The sequence below is a fragment of the Alligator mississippiensis genome, chromosome 9 (assembly GCF_030867095.1).
Source record: "Alligator mississippiensis isolate rAllMis1 chromosome 9, rAllMis1, whole genome shotgun sequence".
Taxonomy (NCBI): Eukaryota; Metazoa; Chordata; order Crocodylia; family Alligatoridae; genus Alligator; species Alligator mississippiensis.
In genome coordinates, this window is record NC_081832.1 from 134,844 (window position 1) to 147,186 (window position 12,343).

At 54.0% G+C, this 12,343-nt stretch overlaps 1 long non-coding RNA gene across 1 annotated transcript; it reads right to left on the reverse strand.

Annotated features, from left to right (window-relative positions):
• Positions 1–1,707: 1,707 nt before the first annotated feature.
• Positions 1,708–11,452, reverse strand: LOC132243410 (uncharacterized). Its single transcript, XR_009454983.1, has 3 exons — positions 11,131–11,452; positions 8,041–10,412; positions 1,708–2,191 (listed from the first exon to the last, which is right to left on the reverse strand). It is a non-coding gene; the product is annotated as an uncharacterized LOC132243410 (long non-coding RNA).
• Between the last annotated feature and the right edge of the window lie 891 nt (positions 11,453–12,343).

Sequence of the window (12,343 nt, forward strand, 5' to 3'; positions counted from 1 at the left end):
CCTCTCGCGGCTGCAAAGCCCACATGGAAGCACAGGGAAGTAGCGCAGGGGAAGATTTTCTTTTCTTTGGCTTGAAAACCCAGCTGCAGCGCGCAGGTTGGAGCGCAGGGAGGGCGGCACGGCGCCGGCTTTGTTCCGGGCCCTCATCTCCGGGCTCCAAGCGCCGCTCCAGCCCCAGGAGGGCAGCGCGGAGCCGCCTTTATTTCCTCTGCCTTGAAGCCGGGCTGCAGGGCCGCGGGTGAGCCACAGCACGGCAGCACTGAGCTGGCTTGTTCCCGGCGATACCTCCGCGCTGCGATGCCCGGCGTGGCCACAGGAGGGCAGCACTCAGCAGGGATTTCCCCTCGGTGCCTTGATCTGGCGGGTGCTGCGCCCAGCTCGGAGCACGGGACGCCGCGCCCACAAGTGTATTTCTGACGCGCGCTATGGGTGCACAATGCCCCTGTTATAGATGTCTGAGCTGCACTTATCATTGTAGGTCTGGACGCAAACTATCTCGATTTCCCCTTCTGTAGACAGTAGTGGGATCACTGCTAATTATGGCACCTATCCCACACATACACACGCACACCCTTATTACATACATCGCTGTACGAATTCAGTTTCCCGAAGAAAGCACACAACGATTAACACTGTCACTTCAATCCCCTCGGCTCAATATTTTACTTCATTTACAGCGATGTTCCCCAACTCTCCATTGGACTTGAACTGACCCTTTGCACTTCTTCCTGAACAACGGGTTTTTCTTTTCTCCTTCAAAAAGGGGAAACTCCGTGCAAATCTTGCTGGCAACGACACGCCTCGGAACGGAGCCCGCCAGGCAGCACCGGTCCGGAAGCGGGGCGCGCGGCTTGGGGCAAAGGGGGACGCCCCCCCACTTCCCCGCGGCACACGCCCGCGCCCGGCCAGCTGAATGGCTCCGCTGGGGACAGGACTCGGACCAATCGCCACCCCTCTCACTAATCCATTACAGCCAATCAGACTGCGGAGAAGGCGGGCGAGTCTTGGACCCGCCTCCTGCGGCAGCGGCTAATCGGAGTGAACAAAGACAAGGCCCGCCTAGGCCTGACCCCGCCCACACAGCCCTGTCAGCCAATCGTCGCACTCCTGAAAGCGACGAACGGAAACGCGAGACGCCGAACTCGGCCCCGCCGCGCTGGGATCCCTGTCCCGGGATCGTGTGTCCGCCCCGAGCGGCGCGAACCCGGGTTTGTTCCCGGCCCTCATCTCCGGGCTTCAAGCCCGGCTCCGGCCCCAGGCGGGCAGCGCGGAGCGGCCATTATTTCCGCCGCCTGAAATCCGATCTACAGGGCCGCGCGCGCACGGGTGCTCGGAGCCGGTCACTTATCTGCAGCACCTCCACGCTGCAAAGCCCGGTTGTCACCACAGGAGCGCGGCACTGAGCTCGGTTTTATTTTCTCTGGCTTTCTCCAGAGGGAAGGATAGTAACAGGATCACTGTATTAATTATGGTGTGTGTTATACATACACACCCTTATTGGATACATCTCTGCACAGGTTCAAGTTTTTCAGAATAAGCACACAATAACACCATCACTTCAACCCCATTCTCACTGTTATACTTGTCTCTAGCGGGTTATGGAATAGAGAAGATCCCACACAGCGTACTGATTCGTTTGATGCACTGGCTGGGGGAGTATTTAGTTGACTGCACGATTTCACAATGATTATGCACTTAATTCATACAACACAATTTTATTTTAAAATTCTTTGCTGCACATATAACACTGCTTAGCTTTAAGAAATACCACAAACATTAAGAACACAATAACTACATATGTCAGAAACAATGCTCCAAATGCACTTCCTTCCCAAACAATGTTATAAGAATCAGTATTACAAAAACAACAATTACAACTCAAAGTTCAATTTGAATCAATACTATTATTTTCATAATATACTTACAATCCTAGCATTCCGAGAAGCCAAACACCTAAATACAGTTTCATTCCTCAGTAGTACAATTTAATGGGTTGGCCTCAGCAGTACATTTCAATGGGCTGGCCTCAATACTGATAGGACTAAGTCCCCTTCCTTCGGTCCCTTTCGGGTGCTCCGCGGCTTCAGCGTGAACTAAGAGATTCGTGTTCACGGAGAGGGTGGTTCAGGTGATCAGTCTGATCCGGCCTACACTTGCGATTCTTCCTTTGTTGTTCTAAAAGTGAGGTTACCTTCAAATTGGGACAGTAGGTTACAGTTTTTATTGAGTGAGTTGCCGTCTTGGGCCCCTCCTACCCAAACCTGTCACTACTCCCAAATTTGGGCTGGGATCTTACTTAACAGATTCTTTTGCTTGGTAATCAGTTTCTTTTGCTTGACCATTTTAATTACTTTGGGGAATTTCCAGATCACTGAATTGACTTTTATTTCCAATCTTGTCAAAGGCCCTAGGGTTTGATCTCTCGGAACGTGGGATGTTTGCTTAAGGGTCATTTTTATGTTAACTTTGTTAAAGGCCTCTAAAGATAAACTTCAAGAATTAAGACTTTGAGCAAAGTCAGGACCTTCCGCACGTAGACCAAAACAATGGCCTAGATAAGAAGATGAATCTTGTCTTCTTCCTAAACTGGCTAATGGGCAACTATTACAAACATTCAAACTATTACATTCAATATGACAATACTATTTTACACCAAAAATCCCAAACTCTCCCCTGGAATTGAACTGATGTCCTGTGGTGCTTCCTGAACAACAAGTTTTTCATTTCTTTTTCTCTTTAAAAAATGAAAATTTGGCATTTTGCAAGGTGGTCTCTAGAGAGGTTGGAGTATCAGCCCGGAACCAAACAGTCCTTAGGGGTCCATATGCACCACCTCCCAGCATATCGAGGAGACAGGGTGGCTATGCGAGCGGGAGGACAAAAATGGAGCACAGGGACAAACAGCTTTAAGCTGAGAGAAATAAACAGCGTGGGAGCGATGAAAGCTCTTCCCCACCGGCCTTGCAACTCTCCACTTGCAGCTGGGAAATAGTGGTGGAGCCATGCTGCAAGCTGTGACGGGACAAGGGGTTTCATGGGAGGCCTCCACGAGAAGTGGGAGTCAGAGGCTGACAGAAACATTAGGGTCACAGGCCCTGTGGTGTTGGGCACAGGAAAATGAGGCCTGTTTCTCAGCAGCCCATGCAGGGACCTGTTGCAGACGTGACAGCTGTCAGGGGCCCTTCTACCCCAGGCCTTTAGGTGCTATTGTCACGCTGAACCTCCTCACCCATAAGCTGGTTCCAAGAACAAGTGCACAAGGACTAGCCTGTGAGAAAGGGCAGATCCACATCAGACACTTTCACACGAGGAAAAACGCTCATGCTGTTAACCATCAATCCGTTAACCATGGATGAGGGTAAAATGACCCTGCTGCCAGCCTGAGCCATTTTCAAGGCATCTAGGCTAAGCTGGAGAAGTGCTGCAAACAGAAGGCCCAAAGCCTTGTTCTGAATGACTGCAGCATGAACCTTTGCAGATGTGACAACTAAGTTGGTCACCAAGTAAAGGAAACCACCAAATAATTAAACAAAGCACCAGGCCTAAAAGGAGCTAAGGAAAGTCTATACATTAAATAATCGACACATGCAACAGCATAGCTTTATCCTTAAGTAGTAGTAGTGGTAGCGACTGATGTAACCCAAATGTGTATCTATAAATATTGGCATAGGCTGAAGGGAAATTTGGAGAACTCAGCAAATTCAAGAAAACTTGCTGCCAATCTGTGCTCCCCTCCTCCTCCATCCTAAGTCTCCTCAGCCAATGTAAGTGAGCACCTATGTTGTGTGGTTCTGGATAGACAGACAGACTTTGGAATAAAGGTTTGTTCTCCTGTTTCAAGGTGCAAACAATGAAAAGGTGGGGCTATAGACTTACTTCTGCCTCTCTTATCAGCAGCCTACCCACAAGGTTACCTGTAATGTAGATAACGGGAGGCAGGGGTGGCAAGAGGGAGGGCATTGCAGGGTGATTCCTCCCATAGGCTGTAGATACAGTCAGTGGCTGACAGGCCACATGGACTCTTGCAAACTACACACCTAGCAGAAGCCTGACTTATGCATGACATGTATAAGTCATGGGTCCGGGGAGCGGGGCGGCAGCAGCACCCTAGCCCTCCCGTGGCCAATCGCCAAGCCAGGGGAGCACATGGTCCAGACAACCCAGAAGTACTTCCGGTCTATTTCCAGGTTCGCCATCGAGCATGTGGAGGGCCACCCCCTCCTCCTGTGGGAAGCTCCATGCACCCTAGCATTGCAGTGTTCACAAGCTGCGCTGGTACCTTGAGATATATAGACACAGCTTTAAAAGTTTTTCCTATGTCCGAATCAGCATCAAATCTTCAGATCTGGCCAAATTGAATCAGGGACAGTGATCTGAATCAACGAATTGAGTCACTGTCCCTGATTTGGGCCGAATCTGAATCGGATCAGGCTCACTTTGCACGCCCCTAATGAGCAGTGCTCCTCCATCTCAGAGTTGTATTTTTCCCCAGGGACAGAGGCCCCAGCTACATGGCATCTCCAAAGTCCACAGGGAAACTGGTTCACTCCCATTCCCAAGCTTTCACTGAGATACATCTACATGACACCTATCAGAATTCTAATATTATAATAACCTACGTCTGTCTGTCCATAACACTTTATTCACACCCCAACTTGCTGACAGAAAGAGAGCGCTCCAAGCGTGGGGGAGCACCATCATGATTCTGAAGCCGCGCAGAGGACTGGACAGAGGGTGGGGGACCCGAGACCCCCACCTGACTCCCTGCTTGAGGTGAAACAATGGCAGCATGGGGTGTTAGGTGGCAGCACTGCATCCGAGCCCCCTCTCCCTTCCGCCATTCTTGACAGGCAAGTGGCTAGTACTGATTATATAAACCCACATATAAATATTACATGTAAATAAAGAGAAGCTGTACAACAGGAGGGTGCTACTAGCCACAGGCAACTGGTAGGAGAGACAGAGAGGGGCCCATTCCCCGCCTGGGATTGGGCCCCGACTCAGCACCACTCAGGACAAGGCAGTTTTCTTGTGCATGCCAGCAGCGTGATGGGGGGGAGGGGGCACTAAGCCACAGCACACAAGTATAGGAGTAGATATGAGCAGACAAGGTTCCTTGGATGAATTTTATATCTTTTATTAGATCAACCCAAATAGTTGGAGAATAGTTATTAAGCAAACTTTTGGGTTCAAAAACCCTTTGTCAGGCTAAGGAGGTTTCTGCAGTTGGTGTGTGCTCTTCCTGGATGGAATGGAAAGTAAAGAAGCCAGGGGCTGGGCTGGGGAGTCAGTTGCCAGGCAGATTATAATGTGTCAAAAATCCAATGTCTATGTTTAGTCCATGATCTCTAGTATCCAAGAGGTTGATGAAATGGAGCTCACAGGCTCGTCTCTGGGAAGTGTGTAAGTTTCCCTTGAGGATCAGGACTGAGAGTAGATATGAAGCTTTTGGCCTGCCAACAAACTGTGCCCGTCCCAGACTCAGGAGGTACCAGTCACCCCTGCTACCAGCAGTCAGAGGCAAGAGCTGCAGGGGTTACCGTTGGAGCACGACACAGGAATGATGTGCCTCCAGGTAGAAGCCTAGGCAACTGCTGGTGTGTTCTGTCCGCTCAGACCATCCCCCACTGGCTAAGCCAGCATTCGGGGAAGAGCATGGACGCGTCCTGCCGTTTCATCCCGGGCCCGGAGCCGCAGGCACCGGGGGCACGGCCCCCTGTGCACGAAAACGACCGCGACATCAAGCGATCACGAGCAAAGACCCAGTGCGCATGCGCGGTAGAGTTAAGGCTCCCAGTTGCACGACGAAAATATCGATGAGCTGCCACGGACACGCATGCGCACTTGGGAAGAGGTAGACTATCGCATTTCCAGCCAATGGACATAGCAAATATGCATGCGCTGAGCAGTAAGCAAGCTGATCACCTGAACACCGAATTTATCAATACGTGTGGAACTTGTGCCTGCGCACAAGACGCAGTCGAAAAATATCGATCACCGATATTCAGGATTAGCACATGCGTCCTAAGAATCAACCGACGCTGCCAGAGGCATGGATCAGTTTCCACGGTTAAAGAGGAAGTGACGACATACCGAGTGCCGAAACGTTTAGTGCACGTGTCAATGCGCATGTGCACTGAAAACGAACACTACTGTTCCCTCCAGGTCCCATACTCGCGTAGAGATGGTTGCCCGCCCCCGCCGCCACGTCTCTCCCAGCTTACAGCCACAGCCACAGGTGCTGCCGCTTTAAAAAAAGCGCTGGGGGAGGCTCAGTAAGCGTGTGCTATACGGGGCAGGCTCCCAGTCGCATGACGAACACATCACTGAGAGGCCCTGACCACACTTGTGTATTTGGGAACAGACAGCACATCGTTTCCGAAATCCGCCAGTACGTAGGAGATGCTGATCCCACTCACGTGACAAAACATCAAGAGAAACCACGATGACGCACGCGCACTTCGGAAGAGGGGGTGCATAGGGTTTGCCCAAAGGATCATGGATGTACGCATGCGTTTACCTCAGAGCCTGTTCAGCTGATCACCGAGCCAATCGATATTGTCCCTCTGCGCATGCACATTAACCAGACAAAATATATCGAGCAGCCATATAATCGATTCGTACATGCGTCCTGCGGACTACTGGACGCTGCCACAGCGGCGAGCGTGGACAATGGTTACGGCGACAGTGACCACACGACGAATACAGAGAGTACGTATACGCATTAGGAAAAAGCACTAGCTGGCTCTCTGCGGCCAACACTCGGGGAAGGATAGACTATTCTCTCCCCCACCTTCTCCCAGTGCCCAGCCACAGCAAGTCAGGGCTCAGCGCTGCTGTGCGAGAGAGCGGTCGCAGCGTAAAAGCATGACTGAAAGAGAACCAGTGTGCATGGCCATACAGTGCAGGCTCCCATTTGCGCCATGAAAACAGCTATGAACGACTATGAACACGCATGCGCACTTGGGAGGGGGCGGTGCATCGGCTTTGCCCTTCAATGGGCAAAACAAGTACGCACGCGCGGACGCTGAGCTGTTGATCAGCTATCATTGCGCCTGCTCCTGGGCAGAGCTGCACGGGGGAGCTCCGGGCAATCACAGGTGTCCTGCACCCGCACACGGGGCAGATTCCCTTCCGGAGTACGGTAGTCCGTGCTCCCGGAAAGCCGCCACGATCTCTTGTGCCGTCTGATCTGCCAGTCCGCTGTCCGCATCCTGACCCGCGCACCGCTGTTTTGCATTTCCACCCCGTGCCCAGTCCCACCTGCTGCTCTACTTTCCGCTCCCACCCTGGCGCACCGATAGCAGACCGGATGCGCCCTGGGGACCCTTGAAAGCGCAGCACCCGCCCGGCAACAGCGCGCAGGCCGCATACTTCCGGTCCACCCCCAAAGCGGCTCCCGGGGCAACCGCCCCCCCGCGTTCCACCCTCGCCTCGTGCCCCAGCCCACCCCCGGGGCGGCCCCTCACGTCTCGCCCCGCCGCAACCGGGTCCGAGTCTGTTCCTTTGTTTTCCCCCGCGGAGCCGGAGCTCGCGCCCGCGGGACTCCAGACCCACCCGCCTGCAGGAAGCCCGTCTTTCCTTTCATGCCTGGAGCCCGGCAGCCTCGTCGGGCCCAGAGATCCCGGCAGATCCCGCCTCCTGCGACCCAGATAAGGGCTTGTGTGGGCCATCGCTTACACTGCAGCAGCGGTGGAAGAGGTAGGTCCAGGCCTGGGCCCTCATCCCCCTGCTGCTATTTCTGCTGGGCCGCAGCGGCAGCATTTCTGGGTGTCATGGTTCACATTGCCCGGACCCCTCTGACCGCTCCTGCTGCAAAGGGCCTGCTCTTCTCACGGTCTTGGTGCTCTGGAGCTGGCCTGCGTGTGTGGGTCTGCGGCCTGTGCTGCGCCTGGGCCTAGAGCTCCTGTTTCCACGGCCTGCACATGGCTTTCAACTCCTTCCACTGACACGTCTTGGTTTTTGCTTCTCGCTTATCCTAAATGATACAGCCCGAGCCCTCCCCCCAACATCTTAATAAAGCTTCTGGTGGATATTTACCTGGAGGAAAATGTGGGTTGTTTTCAATGAGATGCTGCACCTCACGGTCTGTGCCCCCATTTTTAAATGAATTTCTAAATCCACTGCTGGCGGTGGAGCTGGGAAAGAGAAAGGCATGCTTCGGGGGATGTTGCCATTCCTAGGTCCCTCAGAAACAGCAGACAGGCTCCAAATGCTCATTTCTGAACAGTCCGCACAGATCTGGTTGCACACGTGTCAGGTGTCAAAGGCCCTTCTACCCCATGACTTTTGGTGCCGATTGTCACGTTGCACCTCCTCAACGATAAGCTGGTTCCAAGGACAGGTGCACAAGGACAAGCCTCGAAGGCCCACATCAGACAATGTCATGCAAGATAAAATATTCACAGCGTTAACCCCGACACTGATGATGGTAAGACGACACCTGCATGCTCACCACGGTCTCAGGACTTGGTTTCACAGCTCCCAGCTGACTTAGGCATGAGAAATGTCTCTCAGGGAAACAGGAAAAGCTACAAAGAAGGTTTAACCAGTATAGGGTGGGGGTAATTGGGGCCAGTATAGCTGGGTAACTGGGACCAGTACTGGAGGGGTAAGTGGAACCAGTAAAGGTAGAGCTAACTGGGACCAGTCTAGCAGGGTACATGGGACCAGTAAAGGTGGAGGTAACTGGGACCAGTCTAGTACTGTAACAGGGATGAGTAAAATTGAGGGTAACTGGGGACAGCGTAGCTGGCTAATTGGGACCAGTGAAGTGGGGGTGTAACTGGGACCAATACAGCTGGGTAATTGGAACAAGTTAAGGGAGGGATAACTGGGGCCAGTACAGCTCGGTAATTGGGATCACTAAAGGTGGGGGTAACTGGGACCAGTATAGCTTAGTAATAAGGACCAGTAAAGGGGGGTGGTGGGAAGAGCTGGGACAGGAAAACAGGGTAACTGGGACCAGTGTAGCTGCAGATCCCCAGAACTGCCTGTGTGGCCCACAGACCTGGCTTACACCAACATCCAGCACATTGAGGAGACAGTGGCAGCAGAGGGAGAGGAAGAGGGAAAAGGGGAACGGAAACAGATAAACAGCTTCAAGCTGAGAGAAGCCAAGAGCCGGGGGGGCAAGGAGGCATTCTCCCCACTCTCCGGCAACCAGGGATGACCTGAGCAGGGTGCAGGGCCCGGGGCAAATCAGCCTGTGCGGGGCCTCACCCCTGCACGCAAGGAAGTTGGTGGCAGATTTGGCAGCGGGGAAGACTAGGAGAGGCTGCCAGATAGGACAGGTTCACAGGGGCTGGGTTTTGGGAACATAATGATGAGTGGCTAACAACACCTGAAGCCTGTACAGATCAAGGTGCTCAACACCTCACCCAGGCACAGGGAGGGAGAATACTAAGGCTGTGGGCAGGGCCATCCCTAACAGGGGCCAAATTGGTATGACCACCCCAGGCCCTGCACTCTGGGGGGCGGGGGTGGGGCTGCCTGCAGAGCCGGGTGGAGTGGCACACTGAGTGGGGTGGCACTGCTGCTGCAACAGAGTAAGTCTTTTATAGAAGGTGCGGTTGCAGCATTATTTCTGTGGAGTGGAGTGGAGTGGCACTGCCGCTGGCTTCACGTCCAGCCACAAAGTGCCACACCTGCCCCGCCACCAAATCTGGTGTCCAGCAGCTTGCCTCACGATCCCACTGCTGCATCTGCTGCTAGCTTCCTCACATCTGTGGGCACGGCCCTGCACAGGCTGATTTCCTCCAGGCCCACCCTGCTCAGGTCGTCTCTGTCTGTGGAGTCTGGCGCCCAGGATCCTGCGAGCCAAGGGGCAGGTCAGTACTTCTGGAGGGAGCTCCCAGCAGTTAGAGGCAACAACAGCAGTCACTGGAGGTGTTACCGTAGGAGCAGGGCACGTGGATGATGTGCATCCAGGCAGAAGCATAGGCAACCGCTGGTGCGTTCTGCCCGCTGAGTGTGTCACACACAGAAACGCAAGTATAGCTGAGTAAGTGGGACTATGAGGGGGGGGGCCCCCCCGCGGGCAGGGTAAGTGGGAGCAGAAAATGTGAGAGTAACTGGGACCAGTAAACAGGAATAACTGGGACCAGTCTAGCACAGTATCTGGGATGAGTAAAGGTGGGGGTAACTGAGACCAGTATAGTTAAGTAATTGGGACCAGTGAAGTGGGGGGTGTAACTGGGGCCAGTATGGCTGCATATCTGGACATGTAAAGTAGGGGATAACTGGGAACAGCATAGCTGGGTAACTGGGACGCGTTAAGGGGGGATAACTGGTGCCAGTAGAGCTGGGTAACTGGGACCAGTAAAGGTACTCGCCTTCACGCATGGAGCGTTGGATGTTTCCAAGTCCTGCTCCTGTCACTGCCGGCTCCAGGACGGGGCACGACGAGGCGCCTGCGAGAGCGGCAGACCCGCGTTAGACACTTTCACGCGAGCGAAATCGCGCGCACCGTCGACCGCAGAGCCGTGGACGAGACGACCCGTACGGGCCGGCCCAGCGCGTCCCCGTGGAGAGGTCTCCCGTCACCACACAAAATGACCCATTTTCCACACAAAAACCATCACGTGCCCTGAAAAAAGGTTTCCAAATCCCCATGCCATTCACCTCACACACAATAACCATATTTCCCAACATTTTCCAAAACACCACACCATTTTCCACAGGTTGCACAACACACACGTCACATAAACAAGCTCCCATTTCACGCTAAAATTACCACGCCATTTTCCACACACAAAATTAGCATATTTCCACACGCAGTTCCACAAACGGTAACCAATTCACCAGTTTTCCACACAAGGTCACCATGTTTTCCAAAGAAGTCCTTTATCACCACACAGAATGACCCGTTTTCAAACAAGCAAACAAACAACACGTAATTCCACACATTCCCACAAAAAAGTTCCCAAATCCCCGCAGAATTCTCCCCCTGTCCCCAGATTTGCCCAAACGCTTCCATACAAAGGGCTCCAAATCCCCACACAAAATGGCGGGTTTTCCCACCACAACCGCCGCGAGCCCACCCCCGTGCCCGCGCAGCCTCGCTCGCCGGCCCCGCATCGCCCCGGTGCAGACGACGCCCCCAACACCGCTCCCCACAACCCCCGTCACCCCAGACGCGGCACCCCCGCCGTGGCCCGAGGCCGGGCTGGGCCGGGCGCCCTGGGGTGGGGGCGGGAGCGAGAGCGACGACACGGCGCAGGCGCGGGGCGAACGGCGGAGGGAGCGGCCGGGCGGCGGTACCGCGCACAACGCCTCCCACAGCTCTGCTGCCTCCGCTAGGCGAGCGCCTGCCGGCTAGCCACAAGGGCCACGCCCGCCGCCTCGGCCAGCTCCGCCCTGGGCCCCTCGGGGACGGCCCCGTGCCGGCGGGAGCCCGGCGGCAGTACTGAGCGGTTCCCCGCTCCCCGCCCGGCTGCAGGGACGGGAGATCACGTGCAGCTGCTTCTGTCCCTGCCCTTGTCCGCTGCCTGCAGTGCGCGGCGTGCCCACAGGAGAGCAGCACTGAGCCGTCCTCAGGAGCCGTTCCCCCCCTCCCGCAGTGCCCGGCCTGAGCCACCGCGGGGCAGCACCGAGCGCGCTCTCCTCCTCTCCGCCTTCAAGGCCCGGCTGCGGCGCCGGGGGAAGCGCAGGACGGCGGCCCCGACGAGAGCGTTTTCTTGTTCACGCCCCCCCGATACTGTACAGGGGTGCACACCATAGCTAGGGGGTATGTTTGAACTACACCCATGGCTATGAAGTTACATAGAAACATTATGATATGTGAATACCTCCATTTCCCTTTTAGATAGAGACACCCACAAAGAAACAGTAGTAGGAGTACTATGTTCATTATGGCATGTATTCTGCACACACACATACACACTATACGCACACACATCTCTGTTGCATACATTGCTGTAGTTACAAGTCAGTAGTCAACGAATAATACCGGCACTTGAAACCCCTGTTCTCAACATGTTACTTATTTGACAGCAAGGATCTCCAACTCTCCACTTCAATAGATTTCTTACAATAGGGTTTTTTTTTAATTTCTTTTTACCTTTAAAAAATGAATTTCCGTGCAAATCGTGACAGCAACGACACACCTCAGAGCAGAGCCCGATAGGCGGCATCAGGCGGCTTCTGGCACAGAGTGAAGAGCAGGTCACACCAGCCCCCTGCTGACACCTGATACTATTTTACAGCAAGGGGCTCAGTGACGCCTCTAGGATTTCAGCGTTTCCTGGCAGCGTTTCTGAACGACAGCGTGTTTTCCTTTTCTCATCTCTACGAAGGGAAATCCAGCGCGGCATGTGTTGCTAACGCCAACCTCAGGAGAGCC